A 23,875-nucleotide genomic window follows, 5' to 3' on the forward strand; every position below is an offset into this window, starting at 1 on the left:
ATTATATAAAATAAAATCTTACTAGCGCTAAAACTTAAGTTCATATTAAAAATATTAAAACAGATTGTTCTCTTAAAAAAGAGGACGATTTTAGCGACAAGGATTTTTATTATCTTTCGCAATTTAAACAAATTAAACAACAGCTTTACTATTTCAAATTAAAAAGGAAAAACTATAATGGTACTCAAAATTATAAAAATATGCACATTTTATGAAATATTCAAATAGAAACATAATTTAATTATTGATTGTTTTCTTTTAATCAAAGCATTAGTATTATATTATTGAATATATTATAAAATGGTTGTAATAGGAACCTGTAACAAAATGTTATCAACGGGAAAAAAAACTCTCTTTTAAGAATTAAATCCAGTTATCAAGTAAAACGAACAAATATTTTGATGCCAGCTTAAATCAACGTAAATATTTTGAGATTCTATAATAGATTTTTTTTTATACAAAGCTTTACATAAAGTCAAAACCCCATTTCCCCAACATAGTTGCATTATAAATAATTTTATGTTCCATCGACTAAAGTTTACGACTTTATATAACAAATTCTATTCCATTAGTGCAATTGACAAAAGTTATCTCAAAATTCAGGATTGGTTCCCATTTGCATAACGTAGAATTAATAAAGGAAATATTGTTTTACGGCTTTAATAAATACAAAATAAATATCTTGTGGTTACGATAATCTTTGATAACTTACGATAAGATAATCATCAAATAAATTATGCCTTTACTACTACTATTACAAAAACGTAGTAATTTGAAAAATCTTTCTACTATAGCTATAAAACTCTATTTATAATTCCATGCAGTGAGTAGAAAGTTCAATGAACAAAAAATGAATTACTAATCATCTCATTTTTTATTCAAGACATGTTTCTTTGCAAAAATAAAGAAAACGATTACAAGAAGGAAAAAAAATGAATAAATAAATGCTTAGCGGCTTCGTATGAAAAGGAAGCATAGAAATACAAGCAAACATCAGTTCGATATCGTGGGCTAAAGAAAAGCGATAATTCATTTATTTGTCTAGACGGGTATTAAAGGACGAGAGGTGAATAAAGGGAAGTAAAATTTCATTAATAGCATAATGTTTTATTTTATTGAACTAGATCGTTCTGTTATTTTCACTATCTGCTTCAGAGGTGTGGTCTGTTCAAAGGGCGTTAACTTACATTCATACGAAAATTTCCCAAAAGTTAAAGTAACGTTAAGTGGTTACAAACAAAACTTAATTTCACAGATTAATAGGAGACAGAGTTGTTCGTTTGACCATTTCAATCTGTGTTCGCAATTGACAAAATTGACAATCAACTGAAAAAATTTGGAAGTTTGTGAATTTAGTACAAAGATATCCATCACAATGCTTAGTTTAAATTATTGCTTTTGGAAATAAATGTTATTGTGGTGAATAAAATTATTATTATTATTATTTATTGATATCACCACTGAAAAATAAATAACACGAAAATCGTTTTTTGCTTCATAATTTTTTTTGGTACTCTTAAGAAATGATATCAGTGTATGCCAAGACAGACTAATAATCATATTTTGCGTATAAACTGGGGTTTTTTTCGGTCCTAACCAGAAATGAGTCAGAGGTTTAAATATGGAACTGTGCCATGTTGTAACTTTGACCACTGTGATGTGTCATTTCTTTGACCAGGTCAAAAGCACAACTTTATTTAGTGGGAAATGGCATATTTGAATAAAGATTTTATTAAATTGTGAGATAGTTGATTATTTTTATGTGTCATCTCTAACTGCCTTTTCATCACACAGGATTTTCATATCAATTTGAAAACTCATTGTAATAATAGACAATATCTGTGGGTGCAGAGAGCACATTTTTCTCGTACCTTTATAGATAAGAAATTTATTTTTAAAGGGATGATGAATTAAAATACTACTGAGTTTTAAGAATAACTCATTGTATAATTTAATATACGGAATTTTGCAATGTCTTAATGTTAAAAGGTTTAATCTGTAAATTAACAAAAAAAAAAAAAAAAAATGTTAAATGTATTGGACCCTATCCAGTTAGAGATGATTCTACCACAAAAAATTTGAAAAGCAAGAATTTATATAAGTAGATACCTTTTGACATTTAGGACTTGAAAATCAAATATTGCCATTGAAAAACACCAGAAAGAATGGTCTCCGAAAACTTTCCTGCATGCATTATAATAAAAGTATTATCATCCTTTATCTCGCATAAATATTGTGGATCTTGGGCAAGGCCACGGCCATATGAGTGCAGAGATTTCTATTTTCAAGATTCCACAAAAGAGCACTTTTGTGCTTAGTAGTATAGTCAACAAAACAGACTGTGTATTTTAGCTATTTTTACAGAATGACTGATCCCAAAATTTGATACAAGGTCACAATTTTCGTAAAAAGATTGCATATCAAATTTCATTTAGCTAAGCTGCTGTGCTTTTGAATTATTGTGTTTACACGTAAGCGAATTTAAAGATCGATTGAGGTCAATACCTTGATGAATTTGCTTTAAAACTGATACAGATTTCTACGGCATCAATTAATTTACTACAGAATTGTATTGTACCAAACTTTATCGATCAAGCTATTTATATTTTATGATTATCGTTTTCAAATGCACACTCTGCTTAAGAATGGATTTCATTCAAAATTTGATAAAAAAAATTACAATTTTATTGTTAAGACAACATACCAAATTTCAACCACTTAACTTTAAGAGTTTTAGATATACTGAGTTCACAGATAGACAGACATAATACCAAAAATAAGTTTTTTGGACTCAAAAAGTTGGAAATTTGGAGATTTATTAAAATTTCTGATACATTTTTTAATTTTTTTATGATAACAATATTTTTCTTTTTGAATGAGAGAAAGTAACAAAAGTCGATCTATCATGAATTACCAACAAAAATGGAAAGAAAAAAAAATTGCTGCGAGACTACTGCAGATTTTCATTCATTAAATAGTAAAAATAATTACTATATTTTAAGAGGGACGAATTTAATTATTAAATAGAAAAGTACGAATTATACAGTTATTTTATTATTTGAAACAATTAAATGCATATTTGTTTTTCAGGTCAAAGGTACAATACTATGTTGTACCAATGACAATAAAAAAATAAATTTAGAAAACCGTTTAAAAGTGCAACATTCTCTTCCACATTTCTCACAAAAAAAATTTTATACGAAATTGCGGCAATTAAAGAGCAACTACAATATGCAATGTCATATTTCTTTACGAGTCAAAATTTAGAAGAGACACAAAGACGCGAAACAACCAAATTACTATGAAAGTTAGCGTAACTGAAATACGTGCATTAGTATTAGCTTGCTCACTCCCAACAAAAAGAGTCTTTTTAATAAAAGAATCAAATAAGTGACGCTACAATGCACTTCAAGTGAAATGCACAATCTTTAAAATCGCTTTTCTTTCTATTTTTTAAATATTGAATTTCACTTAGCATTCATATACAATTGCCCAACAATTAATTAATGTTTTGCAACCGGAAGCTTTTCAAAACAATTGCTTTAAAATTCCTTTGTCTACATTCCTAAATGGTACTTCCATATTTTCAATAACATAAAAACGCACAGGTGATTACAACATGGGAAGAAAGCAACAGACAATTAATGAAGGGCTATTCCTAATCTACTACGCAGAATTATAAAAATAATAGTTGCGAGAGCGTAATTTGTCTCATTTCGAATAAAATTTTTATTGCTATTTTTGTTTTTGAAATATAAAATGTATCTAAGATTTCCTTTCACATGTAATTGAAACATATTTACAGTCCGAAAAAATGAATTTTAGTAATTCTGCCAATTTACTAAGTGTAAAAATTAAACTTGTAAATTTCATTCAAAAATAATTTTTAACAGAAATTAGAAGCATTTTAGAAATAAAGCAAATATTTCTCCATAATCTGCAATTTTTATCATATCATCTGTTATTTCATTAATGTTTATAGAAATCTGTGAAATAAATGAAAAATCCTTGTAACTAATTCACATTCACAATTTACATTCAAAGTTAGTAGGAATTTATGATGAGGTGAAATTCAAGTGTATCATGATTTAGAATCATTCTATATTAGATTTCAATTAAGTTCATTTTTATATATAGAAAAAAAAATCTTATTTCTAATTTCATTCATTTATTTAAAACCTGTTCAAACAACTAGTTGGTTTAAACTTTCTTCAACAATTAGCAAAAACGTATGGTATAAACACCGTACTTAGCAAGCTAACCGCACAATCATTTGATCCAATAAATGAAAAAAAAAAAAAAAAAAATACGTGTATCTTTGTGATTTCCATATTTCAAATACAATGGATAACCATTTCAATCATATGCATTTTAGTAACTTTTTCGTTGAAATTAGGTCTTTAGAACCTTACAAACCTCAGAATCACATAATCGATAATCTGAATTTATTTTTTTAAATCTTAATTAGAAACCGCAACCATTCCTACGAGTGCTATTTCAGTGGATTCCCAAAAGGGGGGAATGTTAAATTGTAAACAAAAATAAATCTTTAAACATTTTGCGGTGCTTTATTCATTTATATATTTTTGTTGTTAAAACCAAACATTTTTTGATACAAGTAAAAAAGCGAAACTATTTAGACATTAAGATATATATTTTTTTGGAAAAACAACATATTAAAGCAGAGTCGTGGCCGAAGACAGAAAAGGCACTTTGAATTTTTAACTTCGTTTCATTTCTATTCCGGGAGGCATGACTTTTTGTACAAGCAGAAGCGAAGAGCACAACACAGAACGAAATGAGGGAAAGCTAATGAAAATTTTATCCCTGTGAACTGGGAGATTTTAATAGGGATTTCCTACACGTGTCGACCACAGACAAGGAAATTATAGGGATCTTTTAAAAGATTGTACTAGGCTTGCCATTCTTTATCTCTTCACTCGGAGCGTGTGAAAGTGCAATTTTAAGCATTTTCACAGCGCCTCTGTTGAATTAATTAAATAGAGAAAGTGTAATGGGATCAGGAAATAAGAGAATATTTAAGAATGAAGTTAATATGGGCTAAATGAAGCTAAAAATTAGAAACTTAATAAAGTTTAAATTAGATTTAAAAATATCATTAAACACGCACAGCACGCACGCACACACATATATATATGTTCGAATTTTAAATGCAGCTAATTACAATTTTCAATGTCCAGCTGCCGGAAACAAGCTTATTTTGCTGAAGTGTAATTTCAATTTTACAAATTGAACATAAAAATTCAAAAAAATATCAAATTCAAATATTATAAATAATTAATCTAACTAAAAACCAGATTAGAATATGACTAGAAAAATAATTACATTTCATACTTTTGCTCAAACAAAAAATCTCGTTTTTGGTCCAAAAAATACATATGAAATCGCCGAAATGATATTATCGAGACAAAGAAGCGCGTGACGTAAAAAAGTAAAAAGAACTAAAAAAGAATCACTTGTTGGTCGCCTCGGAGAATTTAAGGACGAAAAGTATACAATTATTCCACATACTAATCCTCCGTTGCAAGCGCGATAAAAAAGCCACGGTGTTTACGAGCAAGAAGAATCATACATAAATGTATGAATGCTGCGTTCATGAATAAAAAATATGGGTCTCTCACATGCTAAGTGATGCCTCATGGAAATTTAATGGAAAATTTCTAGAATTTCTACTACCGAGTGAGTTGCTTTTAACTATGAGTGCTGACCGAGGTCAATGCTCTTTTCGCATATTTATTAATAATTGACACATTTTCATTTTCTAGAAAAACATGTCAGTAATTAGAACAATATTAATTTGAGAATCCGGTCAATCTGAAGCAAAACCGAAAATCGGAGAGAGGACAAAGTGAGAATGAAATATACATTTGCAATGGATTGCAATTCCTAAATATTTTGGATGCTTCTTTATCAAATACAGATATTGCAGAAAATGGGTAATATCAAAGAAAAAAAATATTCGTATAATCAAAATAAACTACATAAAATTTCCATATTCAATACAAAGAGGCTTACATTTGTATGTATTCTCTTAGTGTAATCTTCAGTAGGTGATTTCGGTGTCGTTAGATGCTTAAAAACTTTTTTTCAAAAATGTGTTTGATGCTTTGAATGCACTTTTAGGCCAGATGAAAGAGTTTGTGTTAAATATATGAAGGGAAAATTCGTTTATACCAAACACTCAGTTGTTATAGAGAAAAGCGTTTTCTAAGCAACGTTCATATATATATATATATATATATATATATATATATATATATATATATATATATATTACACACACACACAGGGTGTTGCCAAATTCGACCGACAAATTCAGAGGGGTGATAGTAGGCATCAGGAGGATAAAGAGTCACCATACAACATGGGGTCCCAAACGACGTTTAATTGGTGAAAATCGCAAAAATATAGAGAGTCGGAGAACTGTTGGAAACAATAAAAAATTAATAAAAAATAACAAATGGTGTTTCATCTATGATTTTTTTTAAGTGAAAGCACTTTCTTAATTTTTTTTTTTTTTTTCATGCTGGTAAATTGCGGGTTTGATGATCTAGAGGTAGTAAATTACTGAAAACGAAAAAGTCGTTTAGAACCCATATTTGCAAAGATATTAAAACTTGAAGAAAAATAAAAGCTTGAAAATGTAAGGAATTTTATAGTCTATAATTTGATATAAGCGTGCAGTGTGAGAACTGGGGAGTTTCAAAGATATTCAATAAAAACTAAAATGGGAACCAGAAAACATCGCTGCAACATCAATACCGATGTTCGAAGAGACCGTTGTCAAATTCGGAAGACAAATTCAGAGCCAGGATAGTAGGCATTAAGTAGATGAAAAATTTCCAGAAAACATAGGGTCGCAGGTTGCGTTTATTCAGTGAAAATCTCAAAAACAGACGTCAAAAAGATAATGAATCTGGCGAAGAAAATGGTCCTATGAATGCGAGGATTAAGTACAAGGTAATCGAGAAGAAGCCTCGTATGTAAATTTTTCAAGCGTTCGAGAAAAATAAAAGCAGCAAGTTAGTATTTATTAATGAGCATTGTAGAATTGATGGCCGTTATACTTCATTCGCAAACAACTGCGATTTCATGAATGTAACTAAAATGTGCTAGTGCTCTAACCTAGATGACTCTGCCCAGATGTTAATATCAAACTTGTGTTGTACGTTTGACCAGATAGTGATGTGGGGATTTTCGAATGATCAAATATTCACATTTTGCGAGTTAAAGACACCTTATCTCGTAAGCTGGCTTCATCTAAAACTCTAGTAGAAAAGTGTGCATCTTCCTGTGTGGCATCAAGCATCGAGAGTGCGAACTCCACCCGATTTCATTGAAAAACGTTACCTGCGACCCTATGTTTTCTGGTAATTTTTCTTCTACTTAATGCCTATCATCCTTGATTTGAATTTGTCTTTCGAATTTGACAACGCCCTCTGCGAACATCGGTACTGATGTTGCAACGATGTTTTCTGGTTCAGATTTTAGTTTTCTTTGAATATCTTTAAAACTCCCCAGTTTTCACACTACACGCTTATATCAAATTATAGACTATAAAATTCCTTACATTTTCAAGCTTTTATTTTTCTTCAAGTTTTAATATTTTTGAAAATATGAGTTCTAAACGACTTTTTCGTTTTCAGTAATTTACTACCCCTACATCATCAAATCCGCAATTTACTAGCATGAAAAAGAAAAAAAAAAAGAATGTGCTTTCACTTAAAAAAAATTATAGTTGAAACACTATTTGTTTTTTTTTTATTATTATTAATTTTTTACTGTTTCCAACAGTTCTCCGACTCTCTATATTCTTGTGATTTTCACCCCCTAAACGTCTTTTACGACCCCAAGTTGTATGGTGATTCTTTATCCTCTTGATGCCTACTATCACACCTCTGAATTTTGTTGGTCGAATTCGGCAACACCCTGTATATATATAGAAACAGTTGAGCGTTACTAAGCGCAAGCATATCAAATAAAAGTCATAAGTAAATGCAATCAATCACTCTAGTAGCCATTTATTTCTTGATATAAATAAAACGAAACTAATTTATCAGATAAAATATATTAGCTAGTTTCATTGTAGTTACGTTTCAAAAAATGCCAAAGAGAAAGTAAATGCGTGTCAGTTGTTTAACATCAGGTCATGCCAAGATGCAATTTTTTTTATCCTTACGAGGCATATTATACTATTTACACGCAGTGTTAGTTCTTGCAATTTCAAAATGAAGGAACTGGCACCTTGTAACTTGAAGGTAAGATCAGAACAATTCATCATCAATTGGAAGATTTAACAATATCGAAACCTAAAATCTTTGAGTCAAATCAATAAATTAAACTACAGTAGAGTTTTAAAATAAAATTAATCTTAAGATTAATTGATGTCAGGAGTGGAATTCATAAAAGGCAAATCTTTCAATAGTTCACTACGTGATAACGCTTTTGAATAGATAAACAGAAAGATGGCATAGTGAAATGCAGGTATAACTTAATATGTTAGTTCACTTTGGGATCCATGACTTACCTACTATTTTTTCCCCGGAATCTATAGGAGGAAAAGAGGGATAACGTAAAGTGATATGTTCTAAAAAGCTCCCCTCACCCAGAATAGAAATTTCTCATATCGAATATCGGGTCAATCTAGTAATTAGCACAAAAATTTAGGACAGTATAAATGAAAAAAAAAAATTGCAAATTAAATTTCAAAATTAAGTAATAGGAAAAGAAAATTTCTTTTCTTTATAACAATAAATTTTCAAAGACGACATTCATTTGAGAACTATTCATCAAAAGACACAATAACATTTTTACTAATCCATTTCTGAATTAATCAAAGGATATATTTAATGATGAAAAACGAATTAAAAGGATTCAATCTATCAAATTTCTCATATCGATTTCCCGCTTCAGAAGACAGAAAGAATTCTAAATCCCAAAAGGCACAACATAGATATAAAATTTTAGAATTTCTGATAATAGAAGGCATCAAGTTTCACTAATTCCTATAAACATTTTGTTTTCAAAACAGAAATTAATATATTCTGATATATTGTTTTTTTAAAGGAAGTAGATTGTAAAAGCATTACATTCTTGGATTTTTATTACAGAGTAAGTTTTTCTTTTCTTTGATGAAACCGCATTCATGTTAACTTTTTGGATGATGCAATATTAATCCAATAATTGGTAAATATCTATCTTCGCAAGATCTTGCTTTCACCACAATATATTATTGTCAACTGTTTAGGGGAGAAACGAAATACATTTTCGGTAAATGGAAAAACAAGTCGCATGATGACGAAACAGGTGTAGTGAATTCCAGATAATCTGAAAATTTTTTTCTCCGAAAAGGCTTTACAATTCAAATTAACAAAATTTTTATTTAAAAACAATAAGGAAAATAGCATTAGAAAGAAATTCAAACTATATTATCACCAAAAACAAAGCTTGAATGTCATATTTTTGCAATTCATTAACAATTAAAAGACAGTTAAAGAAAGCCTACCAGCATATTTCCTTGATTAGTTGCAGAACACTCTTTGATACATCATCCACTTTAAGAAAACAATTAGGAACTGCTGTGCTTCTTATAACATTAGATGCCTCTATTCATCTCCTTTCCAATCAATAATTTAATAATCGTCCCTTCCCTTTGAACCTGCAGAAAAAGTTATACATATTTTTTGAAATAGAAAAACTAATTCCACGCATGCAATTAGTCCCATGCAATTAACAGTATATTGCATTATTATTAGAATTTCGCATCATAATTCTACAATAATTCTATAGAAAATACTGAAATGTCTTAAATAGTTGAAAAGAACAGATGAAATATATTAACAAATTAATTGAATTTATAATTTCCATTTTAATGAATATATTTCTAATGAAATGAATTTACTTGCTTTTTTTTAATATCTCTGTTACGTAGAACCTGCCAGTGCGAACAGGTAGTATTCAAGAACATCATTAATGGAAACTACAAACAGAGAACAAATAATAACAATTACGCAACTGAAACAAAAAAAAAAAGTATCTTAAAAGGTTGATTTTCAATTCATTTTAAATGACAAAAGCTAAGTATTTAAATATTATTCACATCTAATTTAAATAAAATTAAATCAGTTATAAAGTAATGGCACTGAGCTTGAAGCAGTTTTGGTAAAAAAAGTTTTTAAAAAAGCGTCACTAACAGGAAATGAAAGGTTTGCGATATATAAATAATATTCTCGAAACCTTTTATTTAAGGAAGCCTAACCATTTCTTTAAAAAAATTCCAAATCTTACAGAGAAAATTATTTTTAAAAAATAAATTCAATAAAAAAAATAAACGTTTCAATGACATTTTGCTATAAAATGCATAAAACCTAAATTCCTGCATAATTTTTCACATTGTTAAAATAATAAAATTCCGAAAATAATTCATAAAGTTTGCGCATATTATTTCATAATAAATTAATGAGTACAGACAAAGGAATGTTTAAATTGAAAAGGGTACTCAAGTAACGCAATTAATTTTATGACTTGATTTTATTTTTGATAAAATTGCGTTATACATGCGTTAAAATATCGAACAACCAGCAAAATTAATCAGGATTTAAAGGCAAATTTAATATTAATGATAATGCATTATATTGATGCACACATTATAAAACAAGTATCCTCTTTTTAGTAATCTACAACTTGTTTTAAATTTTTAAAAGTTTCACTGAAGATTACTTTTATATAATATTACATGAAATTAAGTAGTATTATACAAAGACATCGATTTTTTAACCCTCTCAATTGAAATTTAAATAAAAACTAATAAAATGTTTTAAAATTTTTTGATTGTTTTTCTTATTTTAAAATATGCTTATTAAAACAGCTAAACTTAATAGCAAAACAATTTAAAGGATACAAATTTAATAGCTCTAACACAAAATGCTATAATGATCATTCAAATTTTGGGACAATTTCCTTCAACTAAAATAAAATAAAAAAATAATAAGATTATACTGTTTTCTATGAGCCTTTTTGATTTCATACAGCTTATTTTTAAGATCCTGTAATTGCAAGAAAATGTAAAACCTTTACTCTGTAATTTATGATTGCATTTAATAAGGGGAGGAAAGAGACAATCATCATTCAAAAGATTAAAAACAATGTTGAGAAAGGAAAAGCAAGAAAAATTAAAGAAATAATGTCAGTCTTTACTCAAATTTGTCGCAGTAAAATGGCCAATAAAAAAATTTTAAACGACTTTCATTCAGAAAATATATAATTTCTTGTTTTGGCATGATAAAAAGTGCCGAATTAAAAAGGATTCTTGCCATGTTAAAAAGAATATAAATTTAAGACAACAAAAATACAATGATAAAATACTTTAGTTTAGAATTTTTAGACGTGTACTGAAAAAGTTGTGCGCGCATATAGATCTTCTGTCGATTCCAAATTTAACTAGCATACATTGTTAAAGCAAATCTCGATAAAAAAATTACTGACATAAAGCAGAATTAAATGCAAGTGTAACTAAATAAATAAATATTATTACATTATTTTTATTACTACACAAAAAGTAGTAAAATTATTTACTTTGGAGTTACGATACTATCCAAAATTTTGCTACATTATAAACACTATGTTCAAATCATATGAGAAGGTAACAAACCTGGTAGCATTAAAATTATTACAGGAATAAATATAATGTAACTGCTAATTGGTCATGTATGAGAGACAGTCCAAGAAAATCTACCCATACCATAAGAAAGTATACCAGCACTAAATTGAAATATGAAGATAAAGAACCTGGGACAATTTTCTTCGTGGTTTTCTATTATTTTCCTTAATTCAGCTGTATTTTAAGAAATTTCATTATAAAACAACACATCTTATATGATTTCAAAACAGAAATTATAAGTTTGTACAGCGGCTAAACAAAGTCAGTTTTTTCCTTGCTGTGTTAAAAAGGATATAAATTTAAGACAACAAAAGTACAATAAAGTAATATGCTTATGCTTTATTAATTGATTTTTCTAGCATATCAATTCATACAAGAAACTTCTAATCCTAGGTGCAGGAAGATAAAATTTTGAAGCTACATGAATTTCTTTTCTTTGATTGATATTTTCATGCATAATGGATAAGAAAAGTTTTTCGAAAAGCATGAGGTAGAAATGAATTTCTTTCAAAGATGCATAAGTGAAATTAAAGGGAGTAAAACAGACTTAAAAAGGTCATTTTTTTTTAAATGAAAAACTCACTTTTTAGGATCTTTCTTATTTTAAAAAATAATATGTCTACTAATTTCTGATTTATTTGTGGAACAGAATATCCAATTATTAATTAATTAAATGTTTTCTATTTCATGTCCACAACTGTATTGAATTTGAAAAATATTCTGTCGGTAGTTTCAAGTGAGAAATTAGTTGAATTATCTAACTCATTTTGTTAGGAAGTTAAAAGATGCAACAGACAGTTCTATCATTTTCAGAAATTAGTTAAAATTATTCAACCAATTAAATATTTTAATTTCAAAACGGGATACAAAAAAGACGGAAAAAAGAAAATTTCTTGAACAGTAGATATATACTTAAAATTATTTTCATTGAGCTTTTGTGAGATTTTGAGATATATACTATTTATACACTAATTTTTACCTAATTTCATATATGAAATATACATACTGTAAGAATTCCTTTCAATTATTCAAATATTTATTACTATGCCTTGATTTATACAAATTACAATCTATTTTTATCTAATTCTGAATATTCGCCATTTAATGCTCATAAACTTTTTAAATCTATTGTTCATTGAGGACAAATTCTTTTCGCTACTATTATTTGCACAATTTTTATTCGGATTTAAACATGAACATCAATAACAATATTTCTTTTAAAAATTCTGAAGTATACATAGTGTAAATAACGCAGCACTCAACACAACGTTCCAACTTTTAAAAATGAGGTGTTTCAGAATTTTTGAATTTTCAAATAGCAAACTATTCTTTAGTTCAAGCTAATTAAAATCTCTCATGTGAAAGAAGACTTATTCTCCAATATCAACAACGTTAAAAAAAATATATTGATTACACCAAGAGATGAAAAAAGTTCCGTATTCTTGGTGAATTCTTTTCTTATTTCATAAAAAGCATTTAAATTACAATTTTAAAAAATTCCAAGGATAAATTGTTAATTCAACTGCTTACATATTATTATTATGTTTATATTTAAAAGTAATTCTTACATTATACAAACCCTTTATTATATCTTACTTCTTTCATATATTATAAAAACAAGCACTGTTTTTATTATTTATTTTATTAGCTTGAGAGATTTTTTATTAATTCATGGAAATATACACAGGTTAATAAAGTTACGAATACTTATTGACTGGTTACGTAATCATAGCTTTTATATTTGTATAAAACTAGTCGTCTTTGGCAATTAGTCTGTTCGCCGGAATAATGACTTTTTAGCAGTTAAATTATTAGTATGGTGTCGTGGCTGGTTCGTGAGTGCTTTGAAAAAAATTAGGCAAATAGAAAACTTAACAAATTTATTGCAGATTCGTTCGAGTTACTCTGCTCAGTAACTCCTTCTCCTCCAAGAGCAAACACTCGAATGACCTCACTCTTTGAATTACACTCGCGCTAGTTGCCTAGCGCCATCTATGAACGTTTATTTTCTAACGCTTCAAAGTCCAATCACTACATATGGAATAAGTTTTGTTAATTCATCTTTTTATTTGATATGACTGAAAAATATGATTTCAATTGAATTAGTTTACTGAAATTTAAAAAGTGCACATACAAAAGCGAAAATTATATATTTTATAACGCAGTTAACGACTCTCAAAATTATGCCATAGCACGTTTTGATGAATGAGCTTGAATACCAACAAAAACAATGTTACATATAGTGCATCAAGTTGATATAAAAATATTCTTAAAATTAGGGGGAGAACTGTAGGAAATAGAATTAATATCATCAGATAAGTAATTTTTTAATCTTAAGATAATACAGAGATCATTTTTGCAAGATAATTGTTTTAAAAGATATGAATTTCCATAGGCAAGGCATAACGATTAAACATTTGGCGGCATTTAAGTCTGCTTTTGCGCTGGTTTAAAATTATCATTTGAAGTCTGTTTTTTTTATATTTAATTTAATTTAATTTATTTCATTAATATATTTTATCCACTGACTCAATAGACATTTTGGTGACACGGTGAACCCTAAAACATTTCTAATAATATTTTTCAGCTCTATTCGAAGCGTTCAATTCAATCATGCAGTCTGAAATTCATACGATAGTTAGTTGTCAATTGACCGTTGCAAATCGATAATAAATACTAAGAGCGATTTTTGTACCACGTATGTTAGCGTTTTAATATATATAGATGCTATTTTATAGTCAACACAAAAGCAGTTCGTTATTCTGAAGAGAGTTTTCGTAATTCAACTAATTCATAATTCAATATAATTTTTGTCATTAATTAAAATAAGCATAATATTTCTGAAACAATGAATATGTGTTTGCATGATACTTTTTTTATTACTGAACTCAACATTAAATTATCGAAAGATGAAAAACACATATTAGAATTTCATCTAAAAGAATTGCATAAAACAAATGTGCAAAAGGTAATTTCAAATTTATATAATCAAAGTTGGCTATCATTGGTACATATGAAAATAGTAGAGGTTTCTTTATCAGCGATTGTAGCAAGATCAATGCTTGTTGGCATAGTAAACTTTTGTCTTGAATTGTTATTTCATTAATTTAGGCAATCGCTTTAAATATTCATTATGAATCAATAATTTAACACCATTACTATTTTAATGGCATTCATTTTTGCGTAAATATGCTAAAGATGTTTAATATACCGAATTTAGTTTACGATATCAGCAGCCAATGTAATATATCTATCTATATGCAGTAAAGAAATTTTCTGCGGAATTTTTACCTTGAAAGCAGTTGTATATTATTTGCTCTCTATATTACGAAAGAAAATTTCTATATAAGAAATCTTTCTGATTTCCCTCCTCCTGGAACATTGCACGATTAGCAAACTCAAGCAAAATTAACTAAATCAAATGCTGTAAAGAAAAAAGAGGGGGGTGCATCTAAAAGACACAGGAGCTATTGAAATCGGTGTAAAATTTAACCACGCTGCCATGATTTCTGAATATTTTACGAAATATGATATATTGTAAAATGTTAACAACGACAATGTAGTGAGTGATGAAATTGAAGACGAAGAAGTAATTAAAAAACCTTTCAAGAAAAGTTTTAACAATAATACAAAAGAGATTACAGTTTCAAGAATATGCTACAAATAATTTGTTTGCATCTTTGAAAAAACGTGAACATTTTCATGAAAAAGATGTTCTTTATAATAAACCTGTACTAAATAGGGTGACAGACTTTTTTTTTATAATTAAGAATATGTATCAATAAAGTGGATAAGCATGTTTAAGTCTCTTTTCTTTATCATTCTCGATCTTGCAACCTTATTTCTATTACAACAAATTTCTATTCCGCGAATTTTTTTATAACATGTTTTTAACTGGAATGATGAGACTTCATTAAATAGAGACTCGATTGAATATCTGTTAAATGCAGCTGGTTAATTCAATTTTTTCAACTATCAAAAAGTAGGCTTTAAAAATAGAACATTTCCTAAGGAAAGTTTCGAAATCTGTCCTTCTGTCTGTATTCAGGAATTTTTTTTCTTTCAAGATTTCTCACACATAAAAACATTGAAATACGTATTCGTGAACACTACTTATGAGATCAATACAAATAAGAAAATTTTTTAATACATACAAAAAAAAAAAAAAAAACACGAAATGACAAAACTTAAAAAAAAAAAAAAAAATGCCGAATTAAATATTATTTGAAATGCGTTTTGGGATCATATAACTATAGCGGAATTTATTTATTTTTTATTTGCTACAATATATAATCTTAATTTTTTTTTTAAATCTAAGTTTACTTAATAAAACCCTCGAAATCGGCTTTCTGTAAACACACATCGCGAATTTATATTTTACTATGAGAAGGGGGGGGGGGGGACAAAGAAATTTTCTATATAGGGAGATATTGCAGAGCACAAATACTTCAAAATTCCATCTTAATTAAGTAAAGAAATAAGAAGCCTTAGAGTTATCCAATATTCGAGCGAGAAGCCAGACTTGTACACGTCTTAATAAAGCACTCGATGCGGGTGAGAGATTTTCATATGAAAGTTTGCGAAACGCGGAGGAATGACCTACCGCCATTCACTCGCCTCTTTTTTTTATATTTGTATATACATTCGTTTTCGACACAAGGGCGAAAATAAATATTAACTCAATGTAATGAAGGCAGGATTCTGTTCTGAATCGTATTCTTTCACAAACAAATTAAATTTAAATTCTACTTTATCTATATATTGACTGAAATGAGCATACAACATGTTTGCAATTAAACTTATCTTATTTAAACAATCTATAATATAATCTAGTTGTCAAACCACTGACAACTAGGTAATGCAAAAAATGGATTATAATCGATTTAATGAAGCTTCGAAAGAAGAAGTTCGTTCAAGAATTAAATCTGACACAGTATGTAATTAATATATAAATATAGGGGAGTCGGAGGGATTTACATAAGATTTACATAAGATTTATATTATATATATATATATATATATATATATATATATATATATATATAAAATCTAGTTGTGTATGTCTAGTGTATATATATATATATATATATATATATATATATATATATATATATATATATATATATATATATATATATATATATATATATATATATATATACATAAACGCACACGCACACACATACATACATACATACATATAAACTGCTTTTACATTTTTAAGAATATGCCAATCTTTACACTGAAGAATATAATTTTTATTTCATAATAAAAAAAAATAAAGAATGCAATCGCTACAGACGAAATTATATTAAAATTTTGCTGAATACGCACAGGAGAAAAGAAAGAATTCTTTTTTATATGAAAATATCCCATAACATGAAAGCTGACAGATAATTAATACCAATATACTAAATACTGAAATTTCAAAACTGCACGTCTCGCTTTTCAAAAGGCTTTAGAAACAAATATAATTTGTCAAGATTATAACGATTAAACATGTTTTTGAAAATAAAAATAAAAAATAATAAAGTGAAGGATGGAAACAAAATTTTAATTTTTTTTTTTTTTTTTTTTTTTTTAGCAATGGATGAAAGAAAATCGTTTTCAAATTATCATTAAAACTCAATGATAATTTGACGATCAAACGTCTTTACCATAATCTAGTTAAAATGAATGAAATTATCAAGTAGCCAAATCAAAAATGTACTTTAGAATTGGATTTTTTAAATGTAATCTTTAAATTGCATTAACAGAGCAGAGCAAAATGACTGCTGCTACAATTTTTTAATGATTTTGCCAATAAAATACAAATATTGTTGATCGTCCTTCAATGGCATCATCTGATAGCTTGTATTCCATTGCACTGTTTTGATTTTTGCTACTTTAATTTCGTTGAGATACAAACGACTAAATATAGTGTAGGAACATATATGTTTCCTACTTTTTTCTAAAAGAGAAATTTTATTCATCTCAATTTATTCAAAAAATTAAGCAATCAAAGCTTAATTGAATATAAAGGAAGAAAAAAAACAATCTCATCATAAAATTTATTTAAAATAATAAATACATCAAATAATAATACGCTAAAAAGATCACAACTTTCAAAATAATAAGTTAATAATTTATCTCTACTACTATGCTGTTGCAAAGGAGTGTACATATTTCCTTCGCATCCAAATTTTAAAAAAAATGTATCGGAGAACAGGATTAAACTGAATTAAATTAAACTATATTACTATTACTGGGAAAGGATTACCTGGTTTTGAGTTGTATTAATTACTCAACCAATTGAAAATTATTAGTTAATGATAGTATCAAGTACATATAAATAATACAGATAAAGAATATCAAGTACATATAAATGATACAGATTGAATAGCGGATATTTGGCATTAGGTTTTGAACGAATGATACTGATGGGTAATCTCGTCGACATCATTCGTTTTCATTCAAGTGCCACTATATCAATCTGATACAAAGCATTACGCCGATATACTCTAGTTCGCCATCCTGCTTCGGCGATGCTATGAGCATGCAAATGAGCACTAAAAAATTATAATTCTACCCACGCCATAACTGTCCTTTACCCAATGTAACGGTACGTATGCCAATGAAAAATCTCCGCTTTCTCTTATACTATTTATAACAGCAAAAAAGCCTTTCCTTTCCTCGTCTCAAGTCAACCTATCAATCCTGTCAAAACCAAGAAAACCGGCATATTGACCGCAACACCTTTCCTGAAGAAGCATAATTCTAAATTAGAAATTTTATTCGTATCAGTATCAGCCACCAATCTAAGGTTTGGTGATACTATATGAAGAAGCAGGAGTAATATTGTATCACATGGGTAAAAAAAAGTATCGGATCGTTTCTGTATCACGTATTCTGTATTTGCCCTTCTGTTTCGGTGACACCATTTGTTACTATTACCTGGAATAAAAGTATTTTAATAACATTTATTCATCTTCCTTTTTAGTAAGGCTTATTAAATATACAAGAGTGATAAGATTTTCGATGAATAAATAAATGTATTTTGCTTTAAACGATTTCTTGATTCGAGCTAAATAAGTAATTCAACAGAATTATTAAAAGTAAATTAATTGAAAATAAAAATAAAGCGAACATGAATAAAATTTTCAACATGTGACGATTTAAAAAATGTACGTAAAAAGAAAATATTTCTATTTTTATAACTAAAAATATAAATAGTTTCCTAGTAAACGCAGGATGAAATACTTAAAAATAAAAATTAAACTATTTCTATCGATTCTTTAAGATATATTAAAGTTCTGATCATAACTTTAATATCTGCTGGAGGAGCTGATTTATCTAATATAAGAAAAATTAAATTTTAAATAAATTCCTTGATATGCCAAAAAAAAAAAAATTCAAATAATCACTACTTCAGTAATAATTTTGCTTCACTTTTATAATTTTGTTTCTTGAAATTAACAATTTTATTTCTTTAAAAAAATCATAAATATACAAAATTCGAAGCAAAATAGAATTAAATTGTCCTAGAAAAGAAAAAAAATCATTAATTTTATTAAAAAAATGTTTTTATAATATAAAAAGCAAAAATTCTAAAAATGCTAAAAAAAATATCATAATCCATTAACAAATGCATATAATCTTCAGCGAGATGTTCACATCCATAATTTGTCTTGAACTAATTTCAAGAGTTTTCAGACGTTGAACAATTTTCAAAAGAAATCAAGGTAAATGCAAGAATTCTGAAATAGTTCTATATATTGATTACAATATAGTGAACTACGTTCGATAATTCTTACGATTACGTTATGCCGTAATTTCTTTATAACATTCTTTATTTTTATTTTATTTTTTTTATTTAAAAAGATATTTCCTGTCTCTTACTACACTAATAAAACAACGTTTAGAGCAATTTTATTTTTATCATTTCCCTCCTTTTAGTTTTTAATATTTTATAATTCATGACTGCATATATTATGAAACATAAAAATTAATATTTCTCAAATTAATTTCTATATGATACTACTTCCGTCAAAACAATTTTTTAAGCTAAATTAAGAAATATGTTAAAGATTTAAAGAGCTCTAAAATTATTAAAATATTTTATTGTCATCAGAAACAAATAAATATATAAATTTTATACCCTAATACATAGGAAATATATGCACCACATTATAATCCCTTTTCAAAACAGTATATTATAAAGAAGGCTGCAAAATAAAAGGAATTTTATCTACGGTATTTCATATCACTGCTATAAAAATTCTATTGGAAAAATATTATGCCAGGAAAAAATTCTAAAGGAAGTCTGTACATCTTCAAATATTCTTTACGACTTTTCAAAAAGAATGAGCACGAATAATACTTTTTATTTCATACCATTTACTATTTTTTTAAATGATCGAAGATTTCCTTTTTTTTATATCTCGCATTTCTTAAGTGAATAATGATTTTAAATATATTTGATGTGCTGATTTCATATATAGAAACAGAGTTTTTCAATCAAATTTAGTATAGTTAAATTATAAAATATTTAAAAACTTTAAGAACAAATTATTCCTCAAACAGAAGAATCACATGAAATAGAAGTGGGAGATGTGAGGCTATATTAGTATTTGTTCTCACACAGAAAATTCCGTAACAAGTAAAAATCTTTATCTTCTCTATGACATAGATAGGAAATGGCATGCAAATTATTTTTCATGACACAGTCATGGAATAGAAAAAGTTTACAGCATCAATGGGTACTCTCAGTGAAATGAAAGATGATGAAGTATTTCCTTGTCTCAACAAAGGGGCCCATTAGAAATTTCCCATCTAGTTGTGCTTACGGATAGAAGAATTAAATAGTACAAGATAATGTTCATAATCTTAATAGAAAGAACATGATGGATGTATTAAAAATTATTAATTCTGAGTAAGAAGTCGGACAAGACAGAAGCATGTTGCATCCGCTAATATAAAGTTAGAGTAAATGAAACACCTTCTTCTTCTATTCTCAAACAGTTCTTGATTAGGATGATCTTACTTTGCACACAAAGAACAAAACAAAGCTAAATTGCATGGAATAATTAAGAAAAAATTAAGACGAATTTTTTTAAGGTCGCTTAATCGAAGCTCATAAATGAGCCTAATTTTGTGAATTCTGTGAGTGAGACAGAGCAGAAACGTGGATCTCATTTGTTGCTGTTGTAAAGAATTTTCTAACCAACTACAAAGCTAAAAATTATTTTGACTTGCTTTAACAATAGGCGTAACAGTTCTAGAAATCTTGGTTGTAATATAAAACATTCATTATTCTCGCAGCAATTCAGGGAGACTTTCTAAAAATCTTGACGATACTAATGAACAATTATGAATAAACAAAGGTAAACGATTTAACGAAGACATACAGACAATGGAGGACCAATACCAGAGATACTCATTTGATGGAAAACCATTGTTGCAGTTAGAAGGGGGGGGGGGGGGGTAAACGAAGATCATCGAAGAATATCAAACAAAAGAACTTTCAAAATTTAATAAAATAACTATTCTCTTTGTTTTTATTTGGCTCTTATTTTTAATTAAACTACTGTAAGTAGTTTACAGGAATTTTGTGTTTTTTCTTAATTAATAAAAATTCTTTACAAAAATTATTAATTTTTTTAAAATTTAATGTCCTTAAGCAAAATTATTCGGGTCATTTTCCTAAAAACCTTAGGGCTATTAATGAAGCACAATTTCACAAGGACACAAAGAACATGAAGAACCAAAAATAGAGCACATAAAATGCTGATCTGATTGCAAATTACTGTAAAAGTTTGCTAAAATACATAAAAAAAGTTCACTCAAGAATATTAAACCGAAAAAAATTTCGGAGAATGAAAAAAAAAAAAAAAAAAAAAGGGTATTTTTTTGTTTTTATTTGCTTTTTATTAATTAAACTAATGTAGATTAAATAATTTTATATATTAAAGAAAAGAATTTTTAATTGATCTCTTAAATAACAACATAGCCTCATGTGCAAAACAGCCACATTTGTTGTCAGCACATCAAATGCACATAAAATCAATTTTTAAAAAATCACTAGTAACAAAATGTGTGTTGGCGTGTGTTATATTTATATTTAGCGATTATTTTAAAAAAGATAATAGTTATACTTGAATCATACACATACTGAGAAATAGCGAGGAAGACGGTATTTTTACGGTATCGCGGCATTTTTTTTTCTGTTTAACATCTACATCGAAAGCTAATTTATTGCATTCTAAATGCACTATTATTTAAATGAGGTTATTTCATTAATTTTAAAATAAAGCTCCTAACTTTTCATGTAAAATACATGCCTAATCCATATTTCAAACTTATCAGAAAACCATTTTTATAATGAATAATGAATTAAAGATTGTGCAATAAAACCTAATTGAATTATAAAAATTCTATTTTGAACATTTATAAAAGTTCCCTTCTAAAACTTGATTTTTAAACATTTTTAATACATAATAAAATGTTAAAGTATATAATGATTCAGCTAACAGACTGTTTATCAGTACAAAATTACGACAAAACTGAAAACTTTACTGGCAAAAAAAAAAAAAAAAAAAAAAAAAATGCATGCAATTTTAAAAAGCATTATATTACTAACTAGAAAATTTTATAGTAAATAATAAAACACTAGCTCACTCTTTATATATTTAAAATAATTGCCAAATCCAAGGAACCAATTGCCCTACAACCACTACCCAATTTCATCGATTTTTATTTCATATGAAAGTTAATGATACTAAGCTCGTTACGGTCCGTTCTGTGCACTCTACCACTATTTATTTTTGAGATAAATCTCAAGAGCATTATTTTATTCCCTATGGGGGAAAACTTCGACATCCCTTCAACAGTTTCCTAACAACAACTATATATAAAATCTTGTTTACCGATTTTATCAATTTTTATTTTACATGAAAACTCAAGACACTTCTAGATACGTCATCAAGAGTCATCTACCCCTTTTGCTTCCTTTTTCGAGTTATTGCAAATTAAAACATAGAGTTCCCAACCTCAACAACAGATCAATTTTGGCAGTTCATTTAGCAATACAGCCAATCAACCAGAGTTGTTCTATCATTATTATGCAAACATAATTTAAAATAGGAATTTGTTCTGTGCTTTTGTTCTGTTGTATTTAAATCAAAATTGACCGACATGCTATTTTAATGTAATTAATATGGTCACCAAAAGCAACCTACTATTAATAAGATTAATTTAGTCAAGTTAGCCAATTTTGAAAAAATCTACATTTTTCACAACAAAAGAAAGAAGATAATTTTAAATTATAATTGTAAATAATGATAGGTCATCGTCATTGTCTTGTTATTCTTCAAAATGGCGATTAATTGGCGACGATAATTGGTGAAATCGGTCGAATTATTGAGGTCGAAGCTCTGCCAAATTTATTTGGCAAATTTTTTCGAAAAGAAAAGGAGGAGACTTAAGCTACTGCTGATGATGTACCTGGGGTCTATGAGTTTTCACATGGAACGAAAATTAGCGAAATCGGACAAATGGTTGGGACTAGGTCACTGGTTAATCGGTTTTTATTATTACTTTAAATACATGGATTTTCTTGTTTAAATTATATTTTGTAGGCAGTTCGCTGATCGTTTAAGTATAAATTACCAATGTCACAAGAAGTCAATGATATTAGCAGATTTATTGAATAATTTAAAGAAATATCTTCACTTTGCATCGATAAATGTATTGTGTCTAAATGATCATGAATTACGTCTTATATAAAATAGATTTTAACGATTTTCAACTTTTGAATAATTACTGTAAAATCGAACGCGCGGAATGTTGAAAAGTTGAATAGAAGAATAGTTGAGACAACGAACTCATCTAGTTGAAAATGCGCAAAATTAAAAAATTATTGACGAAAAACACCTAGAGCTTCTATTGCTATAAGTAAATAAAATTTCAAAAAATCAGATAAAATTAGAAAAATAAGATTAATTAATCAAGGCCTAAAAATTGATTCGAAAGTAACAATATTCCCAACCAACACAAATATATGATTCTCGTATTCATATTTAGCTGCTGTCGATTTTAAGGCATTTCACAGGCTTTCCCAAACCGTCAATTCTATTATAGCATACGAATTTTTCATTCAAAATATAATAATGAAAACGTATTTTGGAAATTTAATTGCAAATGCTTTAAAAAAAACAT

General features: G+C 27.6%; 1 protein-coding gene across 2 annotated transcripts in view; it reads right to left on the reverse strand.

Annotated features, from left to right (window-relative positions):
• LOC129955440 (uncharacterized) overlaps positions 1-23,875 on the reverse strand; it is a 182,421-nt gene that overhangs the window by 25,987 nt on the left and 132,559 nt on the right. Inside the window, exon 3 of one of the 2 annotated variants that reach the window (XM_056068224.1) lies at positions 9,527-9,679. The exons of the other annotated variant lie outside the window; for it this stretch is intronic. The gene's annotated coding sequence lies outside the window, so the exon portion shown is untranslated. The remainder of the gene's footprint in view (positions 1-9,526; positions 9,680-23,875) is intronic. 2 annotated transcript variants of the gene reach the window in all.

Source organism: Argiope bruennichi, chromosome 2 (assembly GCF_947563725.1).
Source record: "Argiope bruennichi chromosome 2, qqArgBrue1.1, whole genome shotgun sequence".
NCBI lineage: Eukaryota > Metazoa > Arthropoda > Arachnida > Araneae > Araneidae > Argiope > Argiope bruennichi.